The 16,350-nt window shown below is 40.9% G+C and overlaps 1 pseudogene; it reads left to right on the top strand.

Annotated features, from left to right (window-relative positions):
- The first annotated feature begins 2,169 nt into the window (after positions 1–2,169).
- LOC124976339 (poly(rC)-binding protein 2-like) lies at positions 2,170–3,399 on the top strand (annotated as a pseudogene).
- The last annotated feature ends 12,951 nt before the right edge of the window (positions 3,400–16,350 follow it).

The following is a 16,350-nucleotide window of genomic DNA, read 5'->3' as shown; positions in this document are numbered from 1 at the left end:
GCAGAATAACAGGATATAAAATCAACACTCATAAATTAATAGTTTTCCTATACTCCAACCATAATTCATCTGAGAATGAAATCAGGAAAACAATTCTCTTCACACAGTCCTAAAAAAAAAAACCCAATGATACCACTACCACGACCACCAAAAACCCTTCCTTGTCTAATCAAGGAAGTAAAAGATCTCTACAAGGAAAACTATAGAACACTGAAGAAAATAAAATGAAGAAGACTTCAAGAGATAGAAAGACTGCCCATGTTCTTGGATAAGCAGAGTTAATATTTTCAAAATAGCCATACTACCAAAAGCAATATACAGATTCAGTGCAATCCTCATCAAAATATCAATGACATTCTTCACAGAACTAGAAAAAATAGTCCTTAACTTCATTTGTAAGAATAAGAGACACAGAATAGCCAAAGTAATTCTGAGTAAGAAAAGTGATGCAGGAGGCATCACAATACCTGATATCAAATTATACTACAGACTATAGTAACAAGAGCATCATGGTATTGGCATCAAAATAGACATAAAGACCAAAGGAATAGAATAGAAGACACAGAGACAAACTTGCCTACTTACAGACATCTGATACTTGACTATGGTGCCAGAAACATATGTTGGAGAAAAGACAGACTTTTTAACAAATGATGCCGGGAAAACAGGAAACCTACAGTAGAAGAATGAAATCAGATCCCTACTTTTCACCCTGCACAAAAGTCAAATCAAATTTGATCAAAATTTAGGTGTTAGTCCAGAAACCAGAAATCTTTCAACAGCTAGAAGAAAACAGAGGGTCAGCACTCCATCATTCATTTGCAGGCACCAACCTCCTCAACTAGATGCCGAAAGCTCAAGAAATAAAACCAAGTATCAATAAGTGGAAGGCCATGAAATTTCAAAAGCTTCTGTCAATAAAGGAGATGACTAAGAGAGTGAAGAGAGAGTTTATAGAATGAGAAATAATCTTTGCCAGTTACTTCTCTGACAGGGGATTAATAGCCATGATATATAAAAACTTTCAAAAAAAATCAATGACAAAAATTTAAGTAACCCAATCAAAAGATGGGCAAAAGAACTAAAGAGAAATTTTCAAAAGAAGAAAAACAAATGGCCAACAAATATTTAAAAATTGTTCAACATCACTAGCAATCAGGGAAATGGAAATAAAAACTACACTAAGATTTTATCTCATACTTGTCAGAATGACAATTATCAAAAATACAAATAATGATAAATGTTAGCAAGAATATGGGGGGAAAGATGTACTCATACATTGTTATTGGGACTGAAAGTTAATATGACCATTTGGAAAACAGTGTGGAGATTCCTCAAAAAAGTAGGGATGCAACCACCATATGACCTAGCTATCCCACTCCTCAGTATTTATCCAAGAGAAGTAAAATAAGCATATTATTAGGGTACAGTGACTGCAATATTTATAGTACCACAACTCATAATGGCTAAAGTATGGAATGAAACCAGATGCCTATTAAAAGATGAGTGGATCAAGCAAACGTGGTATACATAATGGAGTTTTACTCAGCCATAAATAAAAATGAAATAATGAAATTTGCCAGTAAATGGATGGAACTGGAGAAAATCTTGTTAAGTAAAATAAGCCAGTCAGAAACTCAAGGGTCTAATGTTCTCTCTCATATGTGAATGTTAAAGCAAAATAAGGTTAGGAAGGCATAAATGGAATAGAAGTAGGAGAACGTAAAGGAGGGAACAAGGAAGGAAAAAGGAAAGAAATATGGAATGAATCTAATACAATCACATTATATAGATATATAAGTGTATGAAAGGGAATATCTTCTTTATGTTTATGTGGAAAGTACTAATCAGAAATAAATAAATGACAGACCAGCAGAGGCAGCAGCCAGAGCAGCTGCAGCCTGCGCCCTCTCCCGCCCACCCTCCGCCGCCCTCCACCCGCCCCAGGTTCTCTTTCCCCCTTCCTCCTCCTCCTCCTCCTCCACCCCCCATTCCTCCTCCGCCTGCCCGCTGGGCACCCCCCTCGCCTTCCCGCCGCCCCTATTGTTCCGCCCCCCGGCCTCCCGCCCTTCCCCTTCCCCTTCCCGCCCGCTCCCCTTTCCCCTCAGTCCTCTCGCGCCTGCAGTTTTTGACTTTCACCCCCAGCAGTGACCAAAGACTTGACTACTCAAAGTCCAGCTCCCCATAACACTGCTCGAGAGGACACCGGTGTGATTGAAGGTGGATTAAATGTCACTCTCACCATTTGGCTACTTATGCATGGAAAGGAAGTTGGCAGTATCATCTGAAAGAAAGGAGAATCTTTTAAGAAGATGCGCGAGGAGAGTGGTGCACGGATCAACATCTCAGAAGGGAATTGTCCTGAGAGACTTATCACTTTGGCTGGACCCACTAATGCCATTTTCACAGCCTTTGCTATGATCATTGACAAACTGGAAGAGGACATCAGCAGCTCTATGACCAATAGCACAGCTGCCAGTAGACCCCCGGTCACTCTGAGGCTGGTGGTCCCTGCTAGTCAGTGTGGCTCTCTCATTGGAAAAGGTGGTTGCAAGATTAAGGAAATACAAGAGAGTACAGGGGCTCCAGTCCAGGTGGCAGGGGATATGCTCCCCAATTCAACTGAGCAGGCCATCACTATTGCTGGCATTCCGCAATCCATCATTGAGTGTGTCAAACAGATCCGCGTGGTCATGTTGGAGACTCTCTCCCAGTCCCCTTGGAAGGGCGTGACCATCCCGTACTGGCCCAAGCCATCAAGTTCTCCAGTCATCTTTGCAGGTGGTCAGGACAGGTGCAGCACAGGCAGCGACAGTGCAAGCTTTCCCAAAACCACCCTGTCCATGTGCTTCAACCCTGACTTGGAGGGACCACCTCTAGAGGCCTATACCATTCAAGGACAGTATGCCATTCCACAAACAGCTTTCACCAAGCTGCACCAATTGGCAATGCAACAGTCTCATTTTCCTATGATGCATGGCAACACCGGATTCAGTGGCATTGAATCCAGCTCTCCAGAGGTGAAAGGCTATTGGGCGGGTTTGGATGCATCTGCTCAAACTACTTCTCATGAACTCACCATTCCAAACGACTAGATTGGCTGCAAAATCGGGCATCAAGGCGCCAAAGTCAATGAGATCCGTCAGATGTCTGGGATGCAGATCAAATTTGCGAACTCAGTGGAAGGGTCTACTGATAGGCAGGTTACCATCACTGGATCTGCTGCCAGCATTAGCCTGGCTCAGTATCTAATCAACGTCAGGCTTTCCTCAGAGATGGGTGGCATGGGGAGCAGCTAGAACAATGCAGATTTATCCATAATCCCTTTCTGCTGTTCACTACCACCCATGATCCATCTGTGTAGTTTCTGAACAGTCAGCAATTCCAGGTTTTAAATAGTTTGTAATTTTTCAGTTTCTACACACTTTATCATTCACTCGTGATTTTTTAATTAAAGCGTTTTAATTGCTTTCTCAGTTCAGCTGTTAATGCTGAGATCCATATTTAGTTTTATAAGCTTCTACCCCCCCCCTTTTTTTGTTTTTGGCTCATGAATTTTTCTGTTTGTCATGGAAATGTAAGAGTGGACTATTAATACATTTCAGTTTAGTTCTGTAGTGTTAGGAATTTTTCAAAAAATTAAAAGATGGACTGGAGCTTTTTCTTTGTGAATAGAAACTGGATGCCAAAAATAAATAAATAAATAAATAAATAAATAAATAAATTAAAGGAAGATCAGTAGAGGAGAGAGGAGAGGAAAGAAAGGAGAAAAGGGAAGGGGCAAAGGGAATGGAAATCAAATTCCTTGTATATATAATTTTGACAAAGAGGACCCAAATACTATGTAAAATTATAATACTCTAATAAAATTTCTTTAAATCTGTGATGGAATACAAGACAAAGAAACTAATAACTTATAAAAAATATTCTATGCTATGAATGAAGGTATTTATCCAAGGAACACAAGTTTGGTTCAACATAAGAGACCAATTATTAAAATGCATCATATTAATAAAAGAGAAAAATAACATGGTATCTGGAAAGATGCAGAATAGCCAATTGACAAACCCCAAACCCATTTATGATAAAAACACTCAAGAAATTGGGCATGGATGTTGACTTTTTTCACATTAACGAAATATTTGTGAAAAATAAAGGTGTGGCAACATACATTATTGTGATAGTCTCTGTACATCCTCTAAGATTAGAAACAAGAATGATGTCCACTCTTGTTACCTCCACATAAACTTGAAAAATATAGCTATGTTTTAAGTAGCACGAAAAATGAATAGAAGACATAGAATGCAAAGGAAGAATACATTCTCTTTTTGCAAATGACATAATTGTTTTTGTAAAAAAAAAAATCCTAAATAATCCACTAAAATAAAATGAGAACCAAAAACTAAGTTCCATAAATGTTGCAGAGTATATGGTCAGTAAAAATATTTTTCTATGAACTAATGATTACTCTAAAAAAAAAACTTTAAAAAAACAACTTCATTTAAATTATCTTTAAAATGAGGAAATAGACAAATTGAGAAAGATGAGTTGACGATATGGGCATTGAAAACATACTGTATTGAAATAAATTACAGAAATTCTAAATACTAGATTGATAGAATGAATTTGGCAGTGTTCCTTCCCTTCCTAATTCATGGACTAATTTGAGGAGGACTGGCATTAGTTCTTCTCTAAAGGTCTGGTAGACCGTGGATGAGAATCCTTCCTGTCCTGGGCTTTTATTTATAGGAAGGCTTTTAATTGGTGCCTCAATGTCATTGCTTGATATTGATACGTTTAATTTTTCTATATCCCCAGTGGTTCAATTTGAGTTGTCTGTATGTCTATGGAATCTGTTAATGTCTGAGAATTTCTAGTTAATTGGAGTAAAAATTTTCAAAATAGCTTCTAATAATCCTCTCAATTTCCAAAGTGTCTGTGGTGTTATTTCCTTTTTCATTTCTATTTTTACTGATTTGGGTATTTTCCCCTCTTTCTTTTGGTTAATTTAGCTAAGTATTTATCAATATTGTTTATCTTTTCAAAGAACCAACTATATTGCTTTGATCCTCATTTTATTTATTTATTCTCAACTTAATATATTTTAGCTCTGATCTTAGTCATTTCCTGTCTTCTACTAATTTTGGAATTAGTTTGTTCTTTTTCTAGGGCCTACAGGTATAACATTAGATTATTTATGATTTTTTCATTATATAATGTATAAATTCATTGCTATAAACTTTCATCTTAGAACTGCCTTCATACTGTCCCAGAGATTTTGATCTTTATTCTCATTTGTTTCTAAGAACTTTGTTTCACCCCTGATTTCTTTTGTATTCCATTCCTCACTCAAAAATGTATTATTTAATCTCTAGGTGATAAAATTAATTGTTTGTTATCTTGTTGCTGATTTCTAATTTCATTCCATTATGATCTGATAGGATGCAAGGAATCATCTCTATTTTCACAAATGTTGTTGGGAAAACTGAACAAAGTCTAGAAGAATGAAACTAGATCTCTAGTTTTCATCCTGTATAAAAATCAATTCAGAATATATCAAATACCTAGGAATAATTCCAGAAAATACACTACTAGAAGAAAATATAGGGGCAATAATCTATTGTATTGATGGAGGCACAAAATTTCTTAACAAGTCACATGAAGCACAAGAAACAATGATGTGACATAACTTTTCTACATCCTTATATGAATACACCACAGTGAATCTCCACATCGTGTACAACCACAGAATCCTAAGTAGAACAAGATATACTCTATGTTTGCATAAACATGTCCAAATTTACTGTACTGTCATGTATAACTAAAAAGAACAAAGAAAAAAATTTAAAAAGTAAAACCAAGAATGAATAAGTGATACTGCAACATGTTACAAGCTTCTACATAGCAAAGGAAACAAAAACATGAAGAGGGACATAAGGAATGGAAGGTAATCTTTGTTAGCTACTCCTCTATCAGAGTATTAATATCCAGAATATATAAATAACTAAAAAAGAACCCTTAAAACCAAAAATACAACTAACACAATTAATTAATGGGCAAAATAACTAAATGGACATTTCTCAAAAGAAGAAATTCAAATGACTAAAAAATATATGAAAAATGTTCAACATCCCTAGAAATCAGGGAAATGCTAATTAAAACTGCACTGAGATTTCATCTCACTCTAGTCATAATAATAATTAGCAAGAATACAAATAATAATAAAGGATGTGAGTAAGAAGGTAGCCTCATAATATTCTCAGTGGGACTGCATATAAGTACGACCACTCTGAAAAGCAGTATGGAGATTCCTCAAAAAACACAGCTCTCTTTCTTTGATATTTATCCAAAAGAAATAAAATCAGCATTCTATAGTGATATAGGCACATAAGTGTTGACAGCAGCACAATTCAAAAGAGCCAAGTTATGGAAACAGTCCAGTTACCTGAATGGACAAACAGATGAATGGGCAAATAAAATATAAAATATAGATACAATGGAATTTTACTTAGCTGTAAAGAATGAAATCATGGCATATGCTGTTAAATGGATGGAACTGGAGAGCATCATACTATATAAAATAAGTCAGACTCAAGGTTGAGGATTAAATATTTTCTGTCATATGCATAGGCTCAATGAAAATAAGGAAAAAAGTGTGGGAGTCCCATGAAAATAAAAGGGAGGTCAGTGCAGCAGAAGAAGGGGATTGTGGGGTTGGAAGAAGGATGGGAAAAGGAAAGGATGGAACGTAAATGACCAAATTGTGCTATAAATATATGTGAATATACCACAGTTAATTTCACCTTCATATATATCTGTAAAGCACTAAGTTAAAAAATATATATAGAATGAAGACCAGTACAGTAGAGGAAAGGGAACAGGGGGAGGGAGGGAGGGAGGGACAGAAATTAGAAGTACTGGGGACTGAAGTAGAAAACACTGTACTTGTGCTTGTATGATTATGTCAGAATGAAACCCAATATTACATATCACTATAATACACTAATAAAAACTATTTCAAATCCTAAATAAATATAAAAATTTCCACAATACTTGTTGGGACTAATGACACATTAACTAACTCAGGCTGACTCCTTACTTCCTGGTGAGTGAGCAGGATCAAGGCTCAAAGGCGGTTTCAAAGGTTCATGACGATAAACCGGACCACCGTCAGGGATTGGTTAACAACAGTTCCGCGAACGTGATCAGCTCTTGCTTGCCATATAGTCCAATGGGACTCTCGCCTGCGTGAACCCCCCTGCCTTGCTGACCTTTAAGCTGATTGGTTCCTGCCTAGCCCCCACCCTACATAAAAGCTGTGGGATTTCCTCAATAAACGAGTTCCTGCTGTGACGGGTCTCCCTGACGCATTTGATTGTCCTCCGCCGGGAGGGCTGGGGACAGGCGGTCAGTCGGCCTTACCTATCCTGATCTGATCTTGTTGGGGAGTGTCCCCTTCTCTTGCCACTGTTCGAGAAGGGCAAGGGGGCTTAAGACCCCGACATCTGGTGCCCAACGTCGGGCCCCTCAAGGCTGAACCACAGCCAAAGTGAAGAGGCAGTTTCGAAACCGAAAGTACCAGCAGATCGGGTCAAGCGAGTTCCGAGGTAAGGCATCCCTGAAAAGATGGGGCAAACACACACCACACATGGTGACCCTGCGCTCTCAGCTCTTAGACTCATGCTGAAAAGTAGGGGCCTTGAGTGGTCTGATACACAGGCGAAAAAAGCCTGGGACACCTTTACTCGGGTGGCCTCTTGGCTTCCCACCGCTAATCTTTTTGAGTGGTCCACATTGGATCGTGTAAAACAACTTGTTAGGAAGAGGGAAATCAATTTAGGGGAGGGTCCCCCATTAGGAGTCTGCCCTATGTTATCCGCCCTTAAGGCCTGCTTCTCTCCAGGACCTCCCAAAGGGGACTCCAAGTTTCTCCCCAGAGAGCCGTCACCTAAAGAACCACTGGCTCCTCCTGTTGCATCTCCTTCCAGAAACTTGCCACATAGTAAACAACGTTGGGAGACCTTTAATGAGGAGCCCAATCCATCTCCATCCGCTCCTCCCAAGGTTGAGGAACCACAAGGGCAGCCAGCCTCTACACATAGGGAGGGCCCACTACCGCCCCGGGGAGGCTCATTGCTGCCATCTTGTATTCTGGGGCCACATCAGACTCCAATGAAAGCCCTCGCCCTCCTCCTTCTGGATGGCGGAAAATCTTCCCGGTGGCCATTTTATGATACTGGGCAAGAACTCACAGACTCTAACCTCCCCCCTCCCTGTATGGTCTTCCCGGTAAATGGTAAAATGTTAGTTTGGGAAGGAATGACTACCGATCACAAATTGGCCTGTGCAGGGATGAAAGATCGCTCCATGGGAAGGTGGATTGTGGCTACCAAAGATATTGGCACACAGCTTCCGCAAGCAAGCGGGCAGATGGAAAGGGATTCCTTATCTTCAATTCTCTTCTTTCTTGTGCTTCTATGCTCTTCCTGCAAACTCGAATGCCTCCTTCTTCTCTCCCTCTTAATTCCTCCTCCTCCTCCAACTTCGCCCCACCCAGTCCACCTAGTCCTCCTGCTATGAGGTCCCACATACGCCGGTGTGGAGGGAGTAACCAGCCCAACCATCAGTGGCATGTCCTAGTAAAGAGTATGATATAGTAGCCCCAGTCCCCACAAGTATTGGGAGATAATTGTTTCACAATTTTCTGCGTCCAAACCTGAATTGATTACTAACCAGGATTAAGGGTTAAAATGCCCTAGGCATCAAGTTTCTGCTAGAACATTTTGGCCCCTTTCAGATCCAGATCTCAGTCAAGGCTTACATTGAAATGTAAACAGAGAAAGCCTGAAGGCTCAGTAGACCGGTCTCAAACCCAAGGAAAAAAAAAAAAAAAAAAAAGAAAAAAGAAAAAAAGAGCAAAATGTCTTACCTGAACTCCAGCAAAGTAAATTTTATGGTGCTTTCCTAAAGTAATTAACGGCCATAACATTTTTCCAGGACTCTTGTTTTTTTTTTGAATTATACATTTTTTTTTGAGCTCATGACTTTTTTGATCAGTTCTACTTTTTTTTATTCAACTAGAGTTTTTGAACATCTGTTACATTGCAATGGAGATTCACCTATAAAGTTTCAAGGCCTTTGATTTTGTGTTATGTGTATGTCGTGCTGTCTGATGTCATGTTTTGTCTGTATCAAAACTGAGTGCTCCTAAAATTAAAATTTAAAAATGGATCCAAATATTTTTAATTCACGTGATTTAAAGAGGTTCAATTTAAATTGGGTAAACTAATAGAAGTAAAATGTCTTGAAAATAACTCGCGAGTCTCTAGGTGGTCAAACTAATAAAATGTTGATGTTTGTAAAATGTCTAACATCAATTTTTCTAGGACTTTTCTTCAACAGGAAAGAGATGGCAAATACTGTTCAGGACACTTGTCTGATATCTTGGTTTTTACAAAATAAGTGAATTAGAGTTAACATGTATGGGATGACTCAAACGTGTTTATAGAGACATCTGATTAATCTACAAAGTTAAAATGCTAATTGTTAAATAACATCGAGTACTCTTAACTCCTTAAATTCCATGGGGTAACATACTTAAACATTATTGGTGTTTTCATAGGTTGGTAAAAAAAAAGGGTTTAAATTGCTTTGTGTCACTAAAAACAAGGTTACTGGGCCCTTACCTGTCTGAATCACTTTGACCCTCCCCCTGTCCCATCCCTTCTCACTTTTTACATCTCACCTGCAAAACCAGGCCTAATCCGGTAGGCAGGAAGGGAAGAGATAAGGGGGAAAGAATGGGAGAATAAAACCCATAAAAAGGATGAGATTTGCTCATCCAATGGATTCCGCCTTTGGGTCCCCTTCTTCCACCCGGGAGAAGTCTGCTTTTACTTTTCTTTAATAAAGCTGCATTTTCCACTCTACATTTGCCTCGACGTGCTTCTCCGGCATTATACTTCAACACCTGAGGAAGCAGGACTCGTCACTGGTAAAGAGCGGTATCAGATTTGGAGGTCCCACCGAGATCTACGCCAAGGTAAGTGAGCTTTTCTCTTTGCGCACCCCAATCTGTCTGAGGTGCATCTTTCTGTCTCTTTCTTTCTGGAGGGCAAAATGGGCACCCGTCAGCTATTTAAATGCAGTTAGTGCAGCCGCCATTCTTAAGACTCGGGTGAGAGGTTTCCCGGCCCAGGCAAGTTTCCAATCCCTTGCTCTGCAGGCATGTTGGGGCTCTGCTGAAGCCGTTTCCTACTTTTCTGTCCAGGTCCGGAGCACAATTGCCGTGAGTACACAGTGTCCCTAGTCCTGATCTGCCCAGGATGCATGGCCCGGGCTACTCTCGGGTGGACCCCAAAGGTTCCTTCTCTGGACTCCCCCTCCTGACCGCCCTAAGGGGTATCCAAGGTGATCAGTAGACAAATGGCACCAAGGGAAAGCACCAATTACATTTGCCTCCGTGCAGCACACTGCACACATCCATTCCCTCCTGGATGTTTCCCCTTCGCTCGCCGATCAGACATTAAACATTCAGATAGTAGGATTAAGAGAAAGACATAGGAAAATCAATAGGAAAGTGCTCAGGTTATCTTTGTTTGCATATTTAGCCTTTGCTAGTTTGTTTAAAGTTTTCCTGTGCTTAAATGTGCTCAGTGTGTTCTAAGCTGGGAGGAGGATGTATATTTTAATTCAACCCCTCCCTTGAATCCCTCAGAGAACAGGGTATTATATGTCTAACAATCAATAGGTGTCCCCTCACCCTTTGGAGATTCCTTTAGTCTACAAAATAGGCAAGAAGATGTGCAATTCTTCTTTTGTTGTGGGTTCCTCTTAATTAGGAATTTATAGTGGCAGGGAGGAAAGCAGTAATGCCCTTAAGTCTGAATCCTCCCAGGGTCTCTAGCACAGGGCAAACTAGAACCCTAGCACTTTGCCAAAGAAGGCCAGAAATTACTTTGGCAAAGCCAAGTAGTGAGAGACGGGTTTTCTGGACCGGATTGAAGCTCAAACTTAGGGAGACCTCCCTAAAAATGGTCTCCGGCACGGGCGCCTGAGGTCTATTTTTCTTTTCTTCCACTTAGATGGGAGCTTCACTCTCAACAGTATTGCCAGGTTCACCACTAGCCTGCATACTGAAAAACTGGGACAAATTTGACCCACAGACACTCAAGAAAAAGTGCCTCATTTTCTTCTGCTGCCAGGCCTGGCCTCAATACAAACTCTCTGATGGAGAATCTGTGCTGCCAGAGGGAAGTATAAATTTTAATACCATTTTACAGCTTGATAGATTTTGCAAAAGGGAAGGAAAATGGTGTGGGGTACCTTATGTTCAGATCTTCTTTATTCTAAGGGAAGACCCCAAATTATGCCAACAATGTAAAATAGATTCAGCCAAAACCACTACTGTAAAGGAAGAAAACCTTAAAGAGTCACCTACTGAGGGAAAGGAATTTTCTGCTAATGTCCATCAGCAGGCCTCCTGTCCTCCATACCCTGGTCCTTCTCCATCTGCCCCAATGGACAGATCAAATATACTACCTCTCCAGGAGATGCCAGGAGGAGAATTTGGACCAATTAAAGTATACAACCCTTTTTCCCTCCAAGACCTAAGACAGATAAAAACAGACCTAGGGAAATTTTCAGAAGATCCAGATAAATATATTGAGGTGTTTCAAAACCTATGCCAGGTGTTTGACTTCACCTGGAAAGATATTATCCTGTTACTTAACCAGACTTTAACCTCTAATGAGAAGGAAGCCACCCTAAAAGCAGCTGAACAGTTTGGGGATGACCTACACCTTGCTCATGCCCCAGGAGCCCAAACTAGATCTAAACCCAACTATCCATCGGGAGCACAGGCAGTTCCAAGAAATGACCCCGACTGGGATCCAAATGATGAACAGGATGCTTGGAAGATCAGACACTTCCAAATGTTAGTCCTTGAGGCCCTTAGGAGAATCAAACAGAAGCCTATTAACTATTCTAAGGTTTCTGAAATTATACAAGGTCCCGAAGAAAGCCCGGCTATTTTTATGGAGAAACTCAGGGAGGCAATGAGAAAACACACCACCGTGGATCCTGAATCCACAGAGGGCCATTTACTTTTAAAGGACAAATTTATCATTCAGTCAGCCCCAGACATTCAGAGGAAATTACAAAAATTGGCATATGGCCCTGATCAATCCTTAGATGATATCCTCCGACTTGCAACTTCCGTTTTTTATAATCGAGATGTAGAGGAAAAGAAGGAAAAAGAGCGTAGAGAGAGAAGAAAAACTGAAGCGCTGGTCTTAGCCCTGAGAGGAGTTAGCTTCCCGGGTGATAAAGGAGGAAAACGGAATGTACCTCAGGCCACAAAAGGGATTTGTTTCCGTTGTGGAGAGGAGGGACATTTCAAATGGGAATGTCCCCAAGCCAAACGGCCACCGCCGGAGCCCTTCCCCAAGTGTCAAGGCAATCATTGGAGTGACTGTCCTCAGGGGCGTAGGTCCTCGAGGCCAGACTCTTCCACACAGGCCTGACGGGGCCCGGGGCCAATTCTAATGGCTCCCGTAACTCCTATCACTACGCATGAGCCCCGGGTATGCTTCTCCATAGGGAGCCAAGAGGTCAACTTCCTCTTAGATACTGGCACCAGTTTTTCAGTGCTCACCTCTTATCCTGGACCTCTTTCCTCTAATACTATAACAGTGCAAGGGGTGTCTGGACGGCCTGTTACCAGAAAGTTTACTCCCCCACTGAGTTGTGAGTGGGATGGGATGATGTTTTCTCATGCATTCCTGATAGTCCCAGAATGCCCTACCCCTTTATTGGGAAGGGACTTACTTTCAAAACTTCAGACTTCCATTACAATGAATTTGGGACCACAAGGATCATTGTGTTTACCTCTACTAGAATGTGATATAAACCCTGAAGTACGGGCCACTGAAGGCAAGATTGGATGGGCAAAAAGCGCAATCCCAGTTAAAATAGTCTTAAAGGATCCCTCTGTCTTTCCACATCAGAGACAATACCTGCTATGCCCAGAAGCAAAAAAGGGCTTATTAAAGATCATTCAGAACCTCAAACAGCAGAAACTTTTAGTACCTTGTAACAGCCCATGCAATACACCAATTTTGAGAGTTCAAAAATCAAATGGGGAATGGCGTTTAGTCCAAGACCTCAGAATAATTAATGAAGCAGTTGTTCCCCTCCACCCAGTAGTGTCTAATCCATATACTCTGCTATCTGAGATTCCAGCAACTGCCGCTTGGTTTACTGTGTTAGATTTAAAAGATGCCTTCTTTTGCATACCTCTGGATTCTCAGTCTCAGTATCTGTTTGCCTTTGAGGAACCAGATAGTGGATCTCAACTGACCTGGACAGTACTGCCCCAAGGATTTAGAGATAGCCCCCACCTATTTGGACAAACTCTGGCTAAGGACGTAGCAGAATTCAGAGATAAGACATCTGCAATTGTTCTCCAATATGTGGATGACATCCTGTTATGCGCCCCCACCCAGGAGGAATGTCAAAAAGCTACTACAGAACTCTTAAACTTCTTAGCCAATCAGGGTTATAAAGTCTCAAAAAGGAAAGCTCAATTATGTCAGCAACAGGTCCAATATTTAGGGTTACAACTATCTCAAGGAATCCGCAAACTAGGACAGGAAAGAATAACTCCCATAGGACAATATCCTCTGCCTCAGACCCTAAGGCAACTCAGAGGCTTCCTAGGAATAACTGGATACTGCAGACTTTGGATTCCTGGGTATGGGGAATTAGCTAAGCCTCTTTACAGTCTTCTGAAAGAAACTTTACAACAAGGAGTAACCAACCTAATATGGGAACCAGAACATATTAAAGCCTTTAAGACATTAAAAGGGGCCCTACTCCAAGCCCCTGCCCTTAGTTTACCTACTGAAGAGAAATTTAACTTGTTTGTCACTGAAAGAGGAGGAATAGCCCTAGGAGTGGTAACACAAAAGAATGGACCTATTCAACAACCAGTAGCCTATCTCAGCAAAGAACTTGATATGGTATCTCGGGGATGGCCCCACTGTTTGCGAGTAATTGCAGTTGTAGCTCTACTAGTCCCTGAGGCAATCAAAATCACCCTGGGAAGAGACCTTATTGTCTACACTTCCCATGATCTCTCAGGAATTTTAAACTCGAAAGGAGGACTATGGCTTTCAGACAGTCGCCTTCTAAAATATCAGGCTTTACTTCTGGAAGGACCCATAACTCAGATAAGGACTTGTTCTACTTTAAATCCAGCTACTTTCCTACCAGAAACATTAGAGGAAAGTCCTGAACATGACTGCCAACAGGTCCTAGCTATGAATTACTCAGCCCGAGAAGACCTTCAAAACCTTCCCCTGTCTAATCCAGACCTCACCATGTTCACTGATGGAAGTTCCTTTGTGGAACAAGGAGAACACAAAGCTGGATATGCTGTGGTGACTCTACATGACACTTTAGAAGCGCAATCTTTGCCCCCAGGCACAAGCGCACAACTTGCAGAATTGATAGCCCTAACAAGAGCCCTGGAACTAGGAAAACAACAGAGAATTAATATTTATACTGACTCTAAATATGCCTATCTAATCCTGCATGCACATGCAGCAATTTGGAAAGAAAGAGGATTTCAAACGACTGAGGGAACAACTATAAAAAACTATAAACAGATCTTAAAACTATTAGAAGCTGTCCATTTACCCAAAGAGGTAGCAGTAATCCACTGCCCTGGACATCAAAAAGGAAGAGATGAAATAGCAGAAGGCAATAGACGAGCAGATCAGCAAGCCAAAGAAGCTGCTAAGGGAACTTTACAACAAATGACAACTTTAGCCCTTCTGATATGGACAGGTCCTCCCCCAGAGATAAGGCCCCAATACACCCAGGAGGAAACACAGCAGGTTTTATCTAGAGGAGGTAACCTCTTGCCCTCTGGGTGGATTCAAATGGAAGATAACAAACTTTACTTACCTGCTAACTCCCAGTGGAAGATTTTACACACCCTACATCAATCCTTCCATCTGGGAGAAGAAAACACTCTCAAATTAACTCAAGAGATATTTGAAGGGAAGCATATTTCAAGAACAATCCAACAAATAGTCAAAGCCTGTGAGACGTGTCAAAGGAATAACCCCCTTAACTCTGCCAAAAAGCCCCCAAGGCTACAAAGGATAGGACAATTCCCTGGAGAAGACTGGCAACTTGATTTTACTCACATGCCAAAAAGTAATGAATTTCAATATTTATTGGTTATGGTAGATACCTTTACAGGGTGGACTGAGGCCTATCCCTCCAGAACTGAACAGGCAGAAGAAGTAGTCAAAGCCTTATTACAGGAAGTAATTCCTCAATTTGGGCTTCCCCGCAGCCTCCAAAGTGACAATGGAGCTGCTTTCAAGGCTGCTGTCACTCAGGGAATATCCAAAGTCCTAGGCATAAAGTACCATCTCCACTGTGTATGGAGGCCCCAATCCTCAGGAAAGGTAGAAAAGACTAATGACATCCTAAAGAGGCACCTAAGAAAACTCACTCAAGAAACTCACTACCCATGGCCTAAAATGCTTCCTCTAGCCCTACTCAGAATCAGGAATACCCCCAAAACATTAGGGCTCAGCCCATTTGAGCTCCTATATAGAAGACCATTTCTAAGAAATGATATCCTTAAAGATCAGGAAACTGCATATTTAGTGGCTCATATCACAAAGTTGGCCAAATTTCAAACTGAAATCTGTAAATATCCTGCATCTGAGCCAATCACTTCTCCACCTCTGTATGAGCCTGGAGATCTAGTCATGATAAAAACTGTACCTTCAAGTTCTCCAAATTTAGACCCTATTTGGAAAGGACCTTTTCCTGTAATCTTATCTACCCCCTCTGCAGTAAAAGTGCTGGGACAAGAGAACTGGATTCACCACTCTCGAGTTAAAGCCTGTCATCCTGAGTCGACTCCCAAAGAAACTTCCTCCCAAGGAACTGAGGAGCGATACTCCTGCACTCCAATAGAAGACCTAAAATATCTCTTCTGCAGAGACAATGGTGATATGTAAACTTTTCTTCTTCTCTTTCTTTATTATTGTAGGCAGATCCACTAAAACTAATTCTTTCCTAAATTGGACCCAGCAATATGCCACTAAATTACAGAAAAATAATTGCTGGATATGTGGACTATTACCCCTTTCCAGCACCTCTGGACTACCTTGGTGGGTATCTCCTTTACAGGGAGATGACTGGACAAATTTACAGTCCTTAATATTAGAACAAAAGAAGGAAAGACCCTCCTTACAAACTGCTACTCGTGCCAATGTTAGCTTATGGCCTATCAATGAAACTCTATCACTACCAGGTCATAAA

This window comes from Sciurus carolinensis, chromosome 2 (assembly GCF_902686445.1).
Source record: "Sciurus carolinensis chromosome 2, mSciCar1.2, whole genome shotgun sequence".
Lineage (NCBI taxonomy): Eukaryota > Metazoa > Chordata > Mammalia > Rodentia > Sciuridae > Sciurus > Sciurus carolinensis.
Note: the sequence above shows the minus strand (reverse complement) of the source record. Positions and strands in the feature narration are given on the sequence as shown.